Genomic DNA, 11,888 nt, shown 5'->3' on the forward strand with positions numbered 1-11,888 from the left:
TTTCACACTTTATTTTCCTTGTTATTTTTAATACTTAATTTGGAAATAACCCTCTTCATTAAAATGAATCATTTTTTAAATATCAACTAAAATTTACCTATTATCATATGTCTTTATCATGAATCTTCATTTGTTTTTATCTAGAGCAATCTCAAAATTCAGAATTTCAGAAAAGCAATACTATAAGGATTAACAATACTCTTCTGGCTGGACTCTCTATAGTATTATTTATGATTAATTACAGTTTAAGAAAACTATCTCCTTGTCTAAGTACAAGTTTTCACATTTGCTGATTGATGAAAGAGATAGAATGTAACCTATGATGTAATTTCCAGATAATCATGTCATCAGAGTAGTTGAGTTTCTGATATAATACATACTTGGTAATATTATGATCATATTTGGGAGTTAAGCTTCCTGGTTCTTATTTAAATTCTGCCATTTGAGTTATCCATACAAGAGAGATCCTCATGATTAAATTAAAATCCACTTCTTTGTGATATTTCTGCATTCTATTTATATTCTGTCTCAATTATCAGATAATTGCCTACATACTGGAGATATATCTCTCTTCAAGGGGACTCTGACCACTAGCTCATAAGCTAAGTGCATAGAAGTACTTTGAAAGGTCCTTTGATCAGGTTGTGGGCCATAGGTACAAATATCAAGGAAGTCACTAGAAATTATATATGATCAATTAATTTGTAACATGCTTTTTGCTTCTCTCAGGCTTTCACTTGCATGAAGTAGACATAATATTCTATGTATAGACTTACTATGAAAACAGGTTTCCTGGCTTCCTACAAATATTATGTATAAATGACATTTGGGGATGAAAAGAGAATAATTACAGGTGAACAGAATGAAAGCTTACATGTGCTCCACTATGAATGTCCAATTAATAGCTGGGCACCTGTGGCTCACATCTGTAATCCTAGCTACTCAGGAGGCTGAGAGCTGAGGATTGCGGTTAAAAGCCAGCCTGTGCAGGAAAGTCTGTGAAACCCTTATCTCCAATAAACCACCAGAAAACTGGAAGTGACACTGTAGCTCAAGTGTTAGAGCGCTCCCTTGAGCTGAAGAGTGCAGGGACAGTGCCCAAGTCAAGAGTTCAAGCCCATGACCAACAACAACAACAACAACAAAAAGATTCTATTGATTTGGGCTTCGCAAAATCTTCTGCATCACAGTGGTGGTTCTAATATATAATTTTATGTCAATCTTAGGTATGGACACACACACACACACACACACACACACACACTATTTTCCCACTATTGCCAAGATTTGTGATCAACCCAGAGGTCCCTCAATGGAGAAAAGGATCAACAAAATGTGATCGTATACAGAACACTAATTTACTCACCCACTACAAAATATGATAACTGTACCATTTATAAAGAAATGGAGAAACAGAAGTAATACGTTAAGTGAAGTAAGTCGAACCAAGAAAGACACAAGTTTGCATGGATTCCCTCAGGTGTAATACCTAAAATCAGCCTATAAATCCATAAGTAAACACTTCCAGAAGTATGAACATGGTTACCAATATATTAAATGAAATATGGTAGACTCTGGGGATAACTGCAATAGTGAGTAAATTATATTGGTTGATTTCATTGTTTCTGTATTTTTTCTACAGACATTCTTTTATTTTCACTTTTATAATTTTTATACTGTCTTTTAAACAGTGCATAGATGGACTTCATGCTGACCACATGTCTCATCAGAAATGCTAGTTATTAAAGACTTGGCTCTTAGTGTCTTGTACTATCATGAAAATGGAAGCAAGTCATATATCTTATTATCATATATGTTATAATAATATCTTATATATGTTATGATTATATAGACTCAAATGATGCTCAGGAAGCCTAGCTGTATTTCCCTTTTTATTTTATTTTACAAATAGTAACTATAATTCCTTTCAGAATTCTGAGTTTTTCTAATAAATACTGAGTTTACTTAAATCCATTAATAATTTATTTTGTGAGCTTTTCCTGATTCTCAGGAGCATAACTGGATTTCTAGGTTGCCTAAGCACATAGAGTTCAGTATGTCTACAATAATTATAAACATTAACATAAGTTTAGAATAATGGAAAAAATAGAAATAAAGACATTATTGTCTGTTTTTCAAATTCATTACACATTAGACACCCAGAGAGCTTGTTGCTAAAACTTACCCACACAATTTTTAGTTTAGGAGGCTCAAGTCCCTGGTTTGTACTTTTTTTAAAAAAAATAAATATTTTTTTATTGTAAAGGTACTATACAGAGAGGTTACAGTTATATGAGCAAGGTAATAAGTCCATTTCCTACTGAGAATTGTTATCCCCTCCTTTGTTTTTCCCCTACCATCCCATTTCTCCCAATCTTTCCAACTTTTCCCTCCCCCCAAAAGTTGTAAAGTTTGTTTTCAACATAGTGTCTTATACACCTCGTTTTAGAATGGGTCATCCTGTATCCATATTTCAGCATTTTGTTGGTTTGTGCTTTAAAGGAGCAACTCTTTATGTTCTTGCTTATAGTAAAGGAATTAGAACCAACCAAGAATAAGTAGTCAGGAAACAACAAATATTATACATTAAAATAATTTATCTGGTACTTTCTTTACTCTAAGTTTCTTCACTTTTTTTCCCAGCACATTGAACAGGAAATTTTCAAATATTTAAGGACCGCAGTCTCTTCTTATAAAACAAATATTATGTAGGATATAAGCCAAGTGATTATGATAATTTTATCCTGGAGAAACAATATTTTTCATATCATACAAAATATTTCCTATTCTATAATATTTTACTTTCTTGTGTCTTCTTTAGCTCATATAGCTGGAAAAGGTGTATATATTCTTATACATTTACATTTACATGTGTGTATGTATACACACACAAACACAAACATATATGCACACATATAGACATATATATCAATTTATAAACACAAAACATATTAATGCATCAGTATCAATTCATATGTGTATTGATATTTATGAGTATACATATTTTAAAAGCACAGCTAGCGTATTTTGATGAATGAAGTAGAAATGTAAACAAATATTTGATAAGATCAGATACTATACTTGATCTTAGCCAAAAGGCCGAGAAGCGATGCAAATATTTGAAAATAAACAGATGCAAGTGCAATAATGACTAAAGGTATCCAGTAGACACTGAAACAAGTATGTCCTGGGGTAGTAATGGTTAGTTTAGCTATTAATTAAACTGTGGTTACAACTTAGATGTTAACCCTTTTTTTCAATTTGGACTTATTTCTTACATTTTGAAGTAACATTAGGAACTAAAAGTAAATCATTACATTCCATGCATTTAAGGAATGAGAGGAATTGGGAGGCTCTGCCCTTTATACATGCTTTGCTATGTGGTCATTTCTAAATCATGCCTAATTGCCAACTGTGAGTGTTGAAAATCTGGCTAACAATAAAGCTTCAAGTAGACTGGTTTATAGTACCTATGAGACTAAAATGAAATATTACATGTAATTCTGATTTAATTTTAGACTTCATAGATATGCAGAATTTAACCTTGTGTTAGTCATCTGCTATCCATATGTAATAAGTTCTGCAGTCTTATAGTAGAATTGTCAAATGCTTTGTAATACTCTGAAGTAAATTAACTATGATAGGAAAAGTTATTCTCATGAAAGTTTGCACAATACTTTTTAACACTCACTAAAGGTCAGGGCTAAAATTTAAAGCATGATTCAAAAGATTTCTTTTTAAGTGAACATTGTGAAAATTTCCAGAACAAGGATCAGTATTCCATTGCAGTAACACTATAATACAGACGGTTTCAGAACTAGATTACCACTTGAAACATTTGAGCATGCCTTTTATCACTGTAATTGCAAATTACTGGTGATCTCAGATATCAAAATGTAAGGAAGCGGCAAGATAGGCCTTTGATCAAATGCAGAAGGAACCAGCAGATTTAGCTAGTAGGTAATTTTTGGCATATGAAGATCTTTTATACAAAGCCACAAAACTGTCAAGGAATGACAGTTTTGCAAAGGTGCCTGTTCTGAGTTTGAATCGCAGCTTTACAACTTCTTGCTCTATGACTCAGATAATTTATGTTCTTAATTTTCTATAAAGGAAAGACATAACAATCATCTTGTCAGATAATTACTAGCTTAATTAACTTAGGACAATATCTGAACCAGAATATATATGTACATATATATACATACACATATATTCATTCTAATGAATATTAATTGTACAACATTGCATTTTCAGTACAGGCTATGATTGAAAAAAGCTGAAGTGAATAAAAACAAGGCATTTTTTCATACTGGATATTTCATATTGTCAAAACTTAATTTTCTTATCTATAAAATGGAAGGTTGTATGAGAGGACATTATTTTATTATTCTATTATATCCTAAGTCTGAGTTCTAAAAAATACTCAATTAATATTCTGTAACAGATCATTTACCCTAATGTTAACTGAGAGATGTCCCAAAGCTGTAGATTTGTCTATTATAATCAATTGAGCAGCTTAACAAAATATTAGCAACCCAGAATTTAAATTCCGAGGAGTATGTGACTGAGCACTGAGATTTCTTTCAAGTTAAGTGATGAGTATGATTATAGTCAGGCAGGTAATCCATCAAATTTAAAAAGAGAAAGAAATATATAAACTGTAAAAAAATCAAAACAAAATTAGTAAGAATCTCATTGTTTCTCAGCTAAGAATTTCTTGATTGTATGTTATAGAAGTGTAGTGTGGTAGAAAATTCCTGCCAACTAGTCCCAGTGGCTCCCATCTATAATCTCATCTAGATGCATAATAGAGGAAAGAAATAGGAAAGATTGAAGTTCAAGTCCAGCTGGAGCTAAATGCTAGTTAGATCCCTCCACCTCAACCAATAAGCCAAGCACAATGGGTCATATTTTTTCATCTTTGTTATGTGGAAAATATAGGTAGGACAGTGTTGTGAAGTCAGCTTAGGAGAATGACGGAAGGAGTAACGTTGCTTAAGATGCACTGCACACATCAACTGGCATGTTGAGTTGAAACTGAATTGTGCAACTACTTAAAGATAATAATAAAATTAAGCTGGAAAAACAAGCTCTAGACACTATAATTCTTTTTCAAAAAACAAAAGGGACTGGAATATGGAGAATAAACCTTGCTTTCCAGGCACAAGGCACTGAGTTCACACCCCAGTACTGCAAAAATTTAATAATAGTGGTAGTAGTAATAGTAGTGGTAGTAGTAGAAAGCAAAAAAGAAAGAAAGTGTCACTCAGTTCCCTTACCCAAACCCTTTTCTCTTATTTTCATGTACCTGTATATCATACCATACTTTCAAATACATTCTTATAATCAAATGCAGTTTATGTCATTATGATATATATTTTAACATCTTCATATTAAGAAAATGTCCTTTCTCTACTTTGCCTTGATCAAAATCAGTTCAAATTTTGAGTCTCTCGTATTATTTCAAAACACACACATAGATGCACACATATATCCAGATCTTCCTTGATTTTTAATATGGTTATCACCTAATAAATTCATTATCAATAGAATAAGAAATGTTTTAATTCTGTCCTCTTCATCATCATATATTAGTATAGTGCATTATGCATTATTGACTTCTAAACTTCATGATTGCTGGGCTTTATAGGAGCAGGTCTGGCTGTCATTGTGCATTTAGAGAGATAATTATGTGGTAGACTAGAAGTCCAGGAAAGGATCACAACTTAAAATTCAAAATATATTTTCTGCTAAATCTGTAATTTTAATGCTATCAAGAACTAAAAAGCAAAAATTGAACCATTAACATATTAGCAATTAATCAATTACATTTCAAACTTAAAGTCATATACTCAATAACATCTAAACATCCTCAAAAGTAAGTCACCTATAGCAGTATGTACAATCAGTATTTTTTGTCCTTCCATTTGTAGATTCATTTATGTGATCTATCTTTGTATAGATATATCATTGGATTATGAAAATTGTGAGGTGGAAACGATGGTTAGGCTCTTTGTCTCTAAAAATTTTACATAGTTCCATCTAAATATGAACATTTAATAATTGAGAGATAATGTGGTAAAAGGTAATTAGGGGTAGTACTATCTTTGTTGTGATCATTTCACTTAAAAAGTTATTGGTAACTGAGCATATTTTCATGTCTAGCTTAATACTCTGAATTTTTTCACTATGGCATAAATCATCTAAATTCACTCATGCTCTGTAATACAGATACCAGGTTTAGCTTGAGATAGGTGATATATGATATGTTTCTTTTATGTCAAAATGACAGGTAATCATTTAGAAGAGCTGGACAGAAGGAAAAGGTCCATATAGTAACAAAAATGAGGTAAAAGCTTTTTAACTTATATAAGATTATAGGAACTTATCTATGCATTTCTTAAAGATGAGTGATCTGAAAATCTGAGATTTTAGCAAATTATAACGTTAAGTTTCAAGGAAATGCATTCTTGTTCTGCACACACTGAATGTGCTGTTGAACCAGCAAATTTTCTGAAGCTTTGTGAATCGGGACATTGTAAAATACATGCTGTCTACTCTATTTGATGCTGTCATTCTATGATAATTACACTGGAATTTCTTTTCTCTAAGTTCTCTAAGTATTAAATGTGAATCTACATGTATACCTATGTGCATAGGATAAAATGTTGTCAGAGTAGGAAAAAAGCTTTGTATTTTTTCAAAGGTTCTACTTTTTCCTAGTATGGGCAATTTGTATTGCTCTGTTAAAGATGACCACAAATCCAGGGCTTAAAATAATACTCCTTTACTTTCACAGTCCCTGAGGGACAGATATTATAGGCATTGCTTAGTTTCTCTGCCAGAATTGTAAAAGTTTACAACCAAGTGTTGGGCTCAAAGCAGAAACCATGTATTGGCTAAAGTCAAAGTCTCACTTGAAGCTCACAGAATTCTTGCACTGTTACAGTTGTGTACCACTCATTCCCAAGAAGCTGTACATGTCACACAAAGCTTGTGTCTCCAAGGGTAGAAAAGGCAAGACTTGGGGCTGGGAAGGTGGCTCAGTGGTAGAGCGCTTGCCTTGCATGGATGAGGCCCTGGGTTCGATTCCTCAGCACCACATAAGCAAAAAAAAGCCGGAAGTGGTGCTGTGGCTCAAGTGGTAGAGCACTAGCCTTGAGCTGAGAGCTGAGGGACAGCGCCCAGGCCCAGAGTTCAGGTCCCACGACCGGACCCCCTCCCCTCCAAAAATAAAGAAAAGAAAAGAAAAGAAAAGGCAAGACTTGGGAAGAAGAAGAGGAGGATAAAGGAAGAGAGAGAGAGAAAAAAGAAAGAAGTAGGGCCAGTTCATTGCACATAGTCTTTCACCACTTAACACTTTCAAAGGACCTAGCTATGTTAATTAAGTGGATTCAATATAATATTTTTTGATTCATTGAAGGACAACTGATTAGTATTTGATGGCATTTGAGAAATTGCTAGAATTTTGCTATAGTCTATGGGTTATAAACAGCTGTCACAGTCCCAACTTATGTTGAAGGAGATGGGAATTATATCAAGTGAGGTATTGGATTTAGTATCAGAATTCTGTAAATAATATTTATACATAGTCCATTATCTGAACATGAGTTTTTGCTATAAGTATTGTTTCAGATTGTATGCCAAATGGTTTCATTTTGCACATTTTCTGAAAGTTATCAATGTTTAGAATTAACTAAGTATTGACATTTAACTGAGAAAACAACTAATAAATCACTTGAATATCTGGATTTCAAATTAGTATGTAAAAAAATTAGTCCCTAAATACACCTATTTTATCAATTTTTTATGATGATGCTAGAATACATTTTAATGTAGCAAAAACAACAATTAGTATCCACATGAAAAAATAAAGAGAAAACCAGAAAAAATTTCAATTAATTTTTCTTTGTATTATGAAGTTTAGAAGTATCTTGGTAGTAATTGTTATATCAAGATATTATATATTCCCATTTCTAATTTCTGTCTTTATCATAAAACATCTATGAGTAACATTTTACCATGCATCTAAAATTAACTCTACTTACAGAAAATTTATATAGTAATTTAAAATGTCAAGTTAGTGTAGTGTTATACACCTGCAATCTCAGTACGCAGGAAACTGAGGCAGTTGGATTGCTAATTCATGGCCAGCTTGGGTTACAGAGCAACAACTAATAATAGTAATAATAATACTTTTGGGAGAACAACTAATATCACTGGTAGCCAGTTAATTTGACATGGAACTTATTACAGATACATTTAAAGTCTTATTTTCCTTACCAATAAAATAAGCATAATAATCTTGCTCTCATTTTCATAGGTTTATGGAGATTAAGTCTGTTATGTATATGTGTTTTTATGTTTTTAGAGTGAATTTGGAAAATGACATTCTTAAGTGAGTATCCCATGTTTTATGCAAAAATGTATATTTATATTTTGCAATCTATATGAATATAAAATTATGCCTGTAAGATTTATAATTCTCTGTGTATAAATGATACGGAAATAGCTAGACAGATAGTAAAATCAGAGATAAAAATAAGCAATATTGTTTTCCAAAAGAATCTCTGAAGCAAGACAGTCTTAGAATTGAACTTTCAGAAAAAGGTTCATCAGAGTACAAATAACTATAACAGCTATAAGTGCTTATTTTTACTGTCTAAGATCAACCTATACATAAAGTTTTTCTAACTCAATAGAAAAAAGAAAAAAAGTTAGCTAACGTTTAAGCACTAAAGTCAGACTATTCAAGGCAACAAGAGAGCAAAAGAGGGGAGAGCTGAAAACCATAAGGACATGGTAATTTTATTCAGTGCAGGTAGCATTTTTCATATGCTGTGCAAATTGATGTCACAGGAAGCAAATTTCAAATGCCATATAAATATGCAAATTCAAACCAGGGAGTAATTAGAAATATTGTAGCCTTATCAAATATTTAGGAGAGTGAAGGAAGGAAGCAAAGTAAGGATAGATGAAACAAATGTATGTTTGTTTTAGGGAAGGAGTCAAGGATATTGCCAAAACTTGATAAACCAAAACATAGAAGCCAATGTTTATTGTGGGGGATAGTGCTTTTTCAGTGCTATTTTATTCTGTGCTATGTGTATACTGTGTGTTTGCATATATGTACAAGTATAGATATGTACTGAATATTCTGTATCCATACTTATCTAGTAAGCCTGTGAAAGGGAAGATAGGGAATGTCGTTTTATTCAGGCCATCAGAACTAGTGTTGAGATCAAGGAGTTCATGAGTGGCATAATAGTCAGTTTCTCCTTTGGGCTGAAGGACAAAGTCATAATTAGCATAGGCAGTGTCTGTATGCTGAGATATTCTTAGATGAATATTTCCTAATGTTAAGCACTGTAAACTTGGAGAATGTGGGCAAGCTGGCTTTCAAAATCATGTTTCTGCCCACCATGGTGCCACTGCCTAGCAAAAGGTTAGAGATCTGTACCATAAGTGAGATTTCTTAGGGTATATCATCTTCTTTCTGCATCCACACCACACTGGGAAGTATTCCTAAATTGACCCTGCACTCTGAAATTTCAATCTCAGCTTCATCAGAAATATATACATACTCATATCCTCAGTGCTAAAACTTGTTCCTAAGCATAGGCCTTATAATCTGTCCTAGAAGTGTATCTGTCTGGATATGATTGGGCAGGAGGCACGAGACGAAACACAGTCACATAAGCCCAGCTGGGAAGACTCACTGGAAGGCCTATAGACTTGGAATTGACCAGGGATGGTCAAACTTCCTGTTTCATTTCTACTTCCTGCATAGTGCAATGCACTCTCTCCCAACATACTCTCTTTGTCTTGGTGTAATTAAGGAATTTAAACCTTTAGTTTAACAACATGCCTCATCAGGAGACCTTAATCTTGTTACCTATGTGTTTCAGTCACAATCTGAAGACCATTCTTCCTCCAAAATGACCAAACATGGTATTTTGCAAAAGAAACATTTGTTCTCTGCTGAGCGATATTCTGTTTCCAGCTCCTACTCTTTCATTCTCCTGAAGAATTCTGCATGTCTGCTGGATCATTACATTCAAACCAATTGTACCATAGACTCTTCTCAAAGATGTCAAATAAATAAGATTCTATCCTCTACAGAATTAAAGCAGCACTTTAATCCATTAGTTTAATGACCCAACTAAAGAATCAACACAATCTGCCTTAATTTTCAGGGAAGCAGAATAAATTTCACTTCTAGATCAAGGACAGGAAGGAAGAATAAAAGGCTCTTGCTCATAAAAGTCCTTAACAAATAAAACTTGATACATAAAATCTAAAGGTCCTCTGGAGTTCAGGAAAGGACAACAGGAGAATTTGCATAAAATACAGGGCAAATCCACTCTAGTCAAAGAATTATGTGGAAAATTAAATTTAGCTGTAATGTCCTGGTGTGGGTATTTAAATGTCCTAGACATGACAGCTTCTAAAGAAATAGAAAAAAGATATAGCAACAGTTAGGATTAGAATGGAGAATATAAAATATTTTTTAATTCTGTAATAGTTGATGTTACATATGTGAATGTTGCCTAATAAAAATATATGTGCAATAGAGAGAGGGCAGATCTTATATACACAGGATAACCTGACTATAAAATAAGGCATCATAAAGTCTCTAATTAAGAATACAGAGTAGAGAATATGCAAGCCATAGCTCATTTGCTCTTAAAGTAGAAATTTGTTCTTGGTCTGCTTCTTTTTCACTCTCTCATTATTTCTCTAGTAAACCAAAGTCCATATTCAAATTTGAAGACAGTGTCACAAGACCAATTGAAGAGTTTCTTCTATCAAGTTTTAAGCTCCCCAAAATCACGTAGTGTTAATTTAAACTTAAGCTAACTAGCTATTTTCTTCTTTGCTTGCTTTTTTGCTTATCTATATATCACTTAACTGTTAATCAGAGAGTCCTAAATGATATCTGCTTTAATTTCATATAAGCAAAGTATCAACATTTATATTTTCATCATTTATATTTATGTTAAATAAACTACTCTTGAGGGTGACATATAGAGCTGGCTCCTAATGGGATATTAGAGATGTGAAGGTCAGCATATAGAGCCTACTTTAGAGACTTGCTGTCACTTTCTGTGTCAGAGATGCTACTCAGGAAAATGCTGTCCCCAAAACATCAATGGTCCTGATAGTGCCTCTTAAATATGAGAAAAGATTGGAGCAACTTGATAGGGTTGCCTCCCACTCTTCATTAGTATTAATATTCTTTCCTTTTTTCATTCTCTTTTTTGTGCTGGTCCTGGGGCTTGAACTCAGGGCCTGGGAATTGTCTCAAGGCTAGACCTCTACCAGTTGAACCACAGTGCCACTTCTGGCCTTTTCTGAGTGATTTGTTGAAAATAAAAAATAAAAACTGCACTTGGGGAGGGAAGAGACAAGATGGCGGAGGAGAAGCTGGAATCTGAACAAGCTCTCGCATAGTAAGCAGTTTTAGAGTTCCAGTGAACAGTCCTAAGCCAGAGAAACACACCAAGTGTGCCATCACAGGACAGAGAGTTAGACAAGTGAGAGAAAGCCAAGGCAAGAATACACATCTGAGCACTAGCCAGCAGCCGCCGGCGGCGGCAGGGTCACGGTGGAGACCGCAGCCGGGCGATACCTGAGCGCTCACACAGAGAGTCTGGGACGAAGGAGCCAGACACAGCGGGCCAGCGGATTCTACTCAACAACAGCAAGAACCGACAAGGAGCAGACAGCTTCATCCTGCAGTTTGCAGACCAGAGACGACCCAGGATCCAAGACTCGGCGTGAGTAGAAGCCCGACATCCTCACTCCTTCTCAGGGAGCAGAGGAGGGAAGGCCACCCCTCCCCCCCAGCACCGGTGATCTCCATCTTGGATACCGACAAAGCT

Source organism: Dipodomys ordii, unplaced genomic scaffold (genome assembly GCF_000151885.1).
Source record: "Dipodomys ordii isolate 6190 unplaced genomic scaffold, Dord_2.0 Scaffold93, whole genome shotgun sequence".
Lineage (NCBI taxonomy): Eukaryota > Metazoa > Chordata > Mammalia > Rodentia > Heteromyidae > Dipodomys > Dipodomys ordii.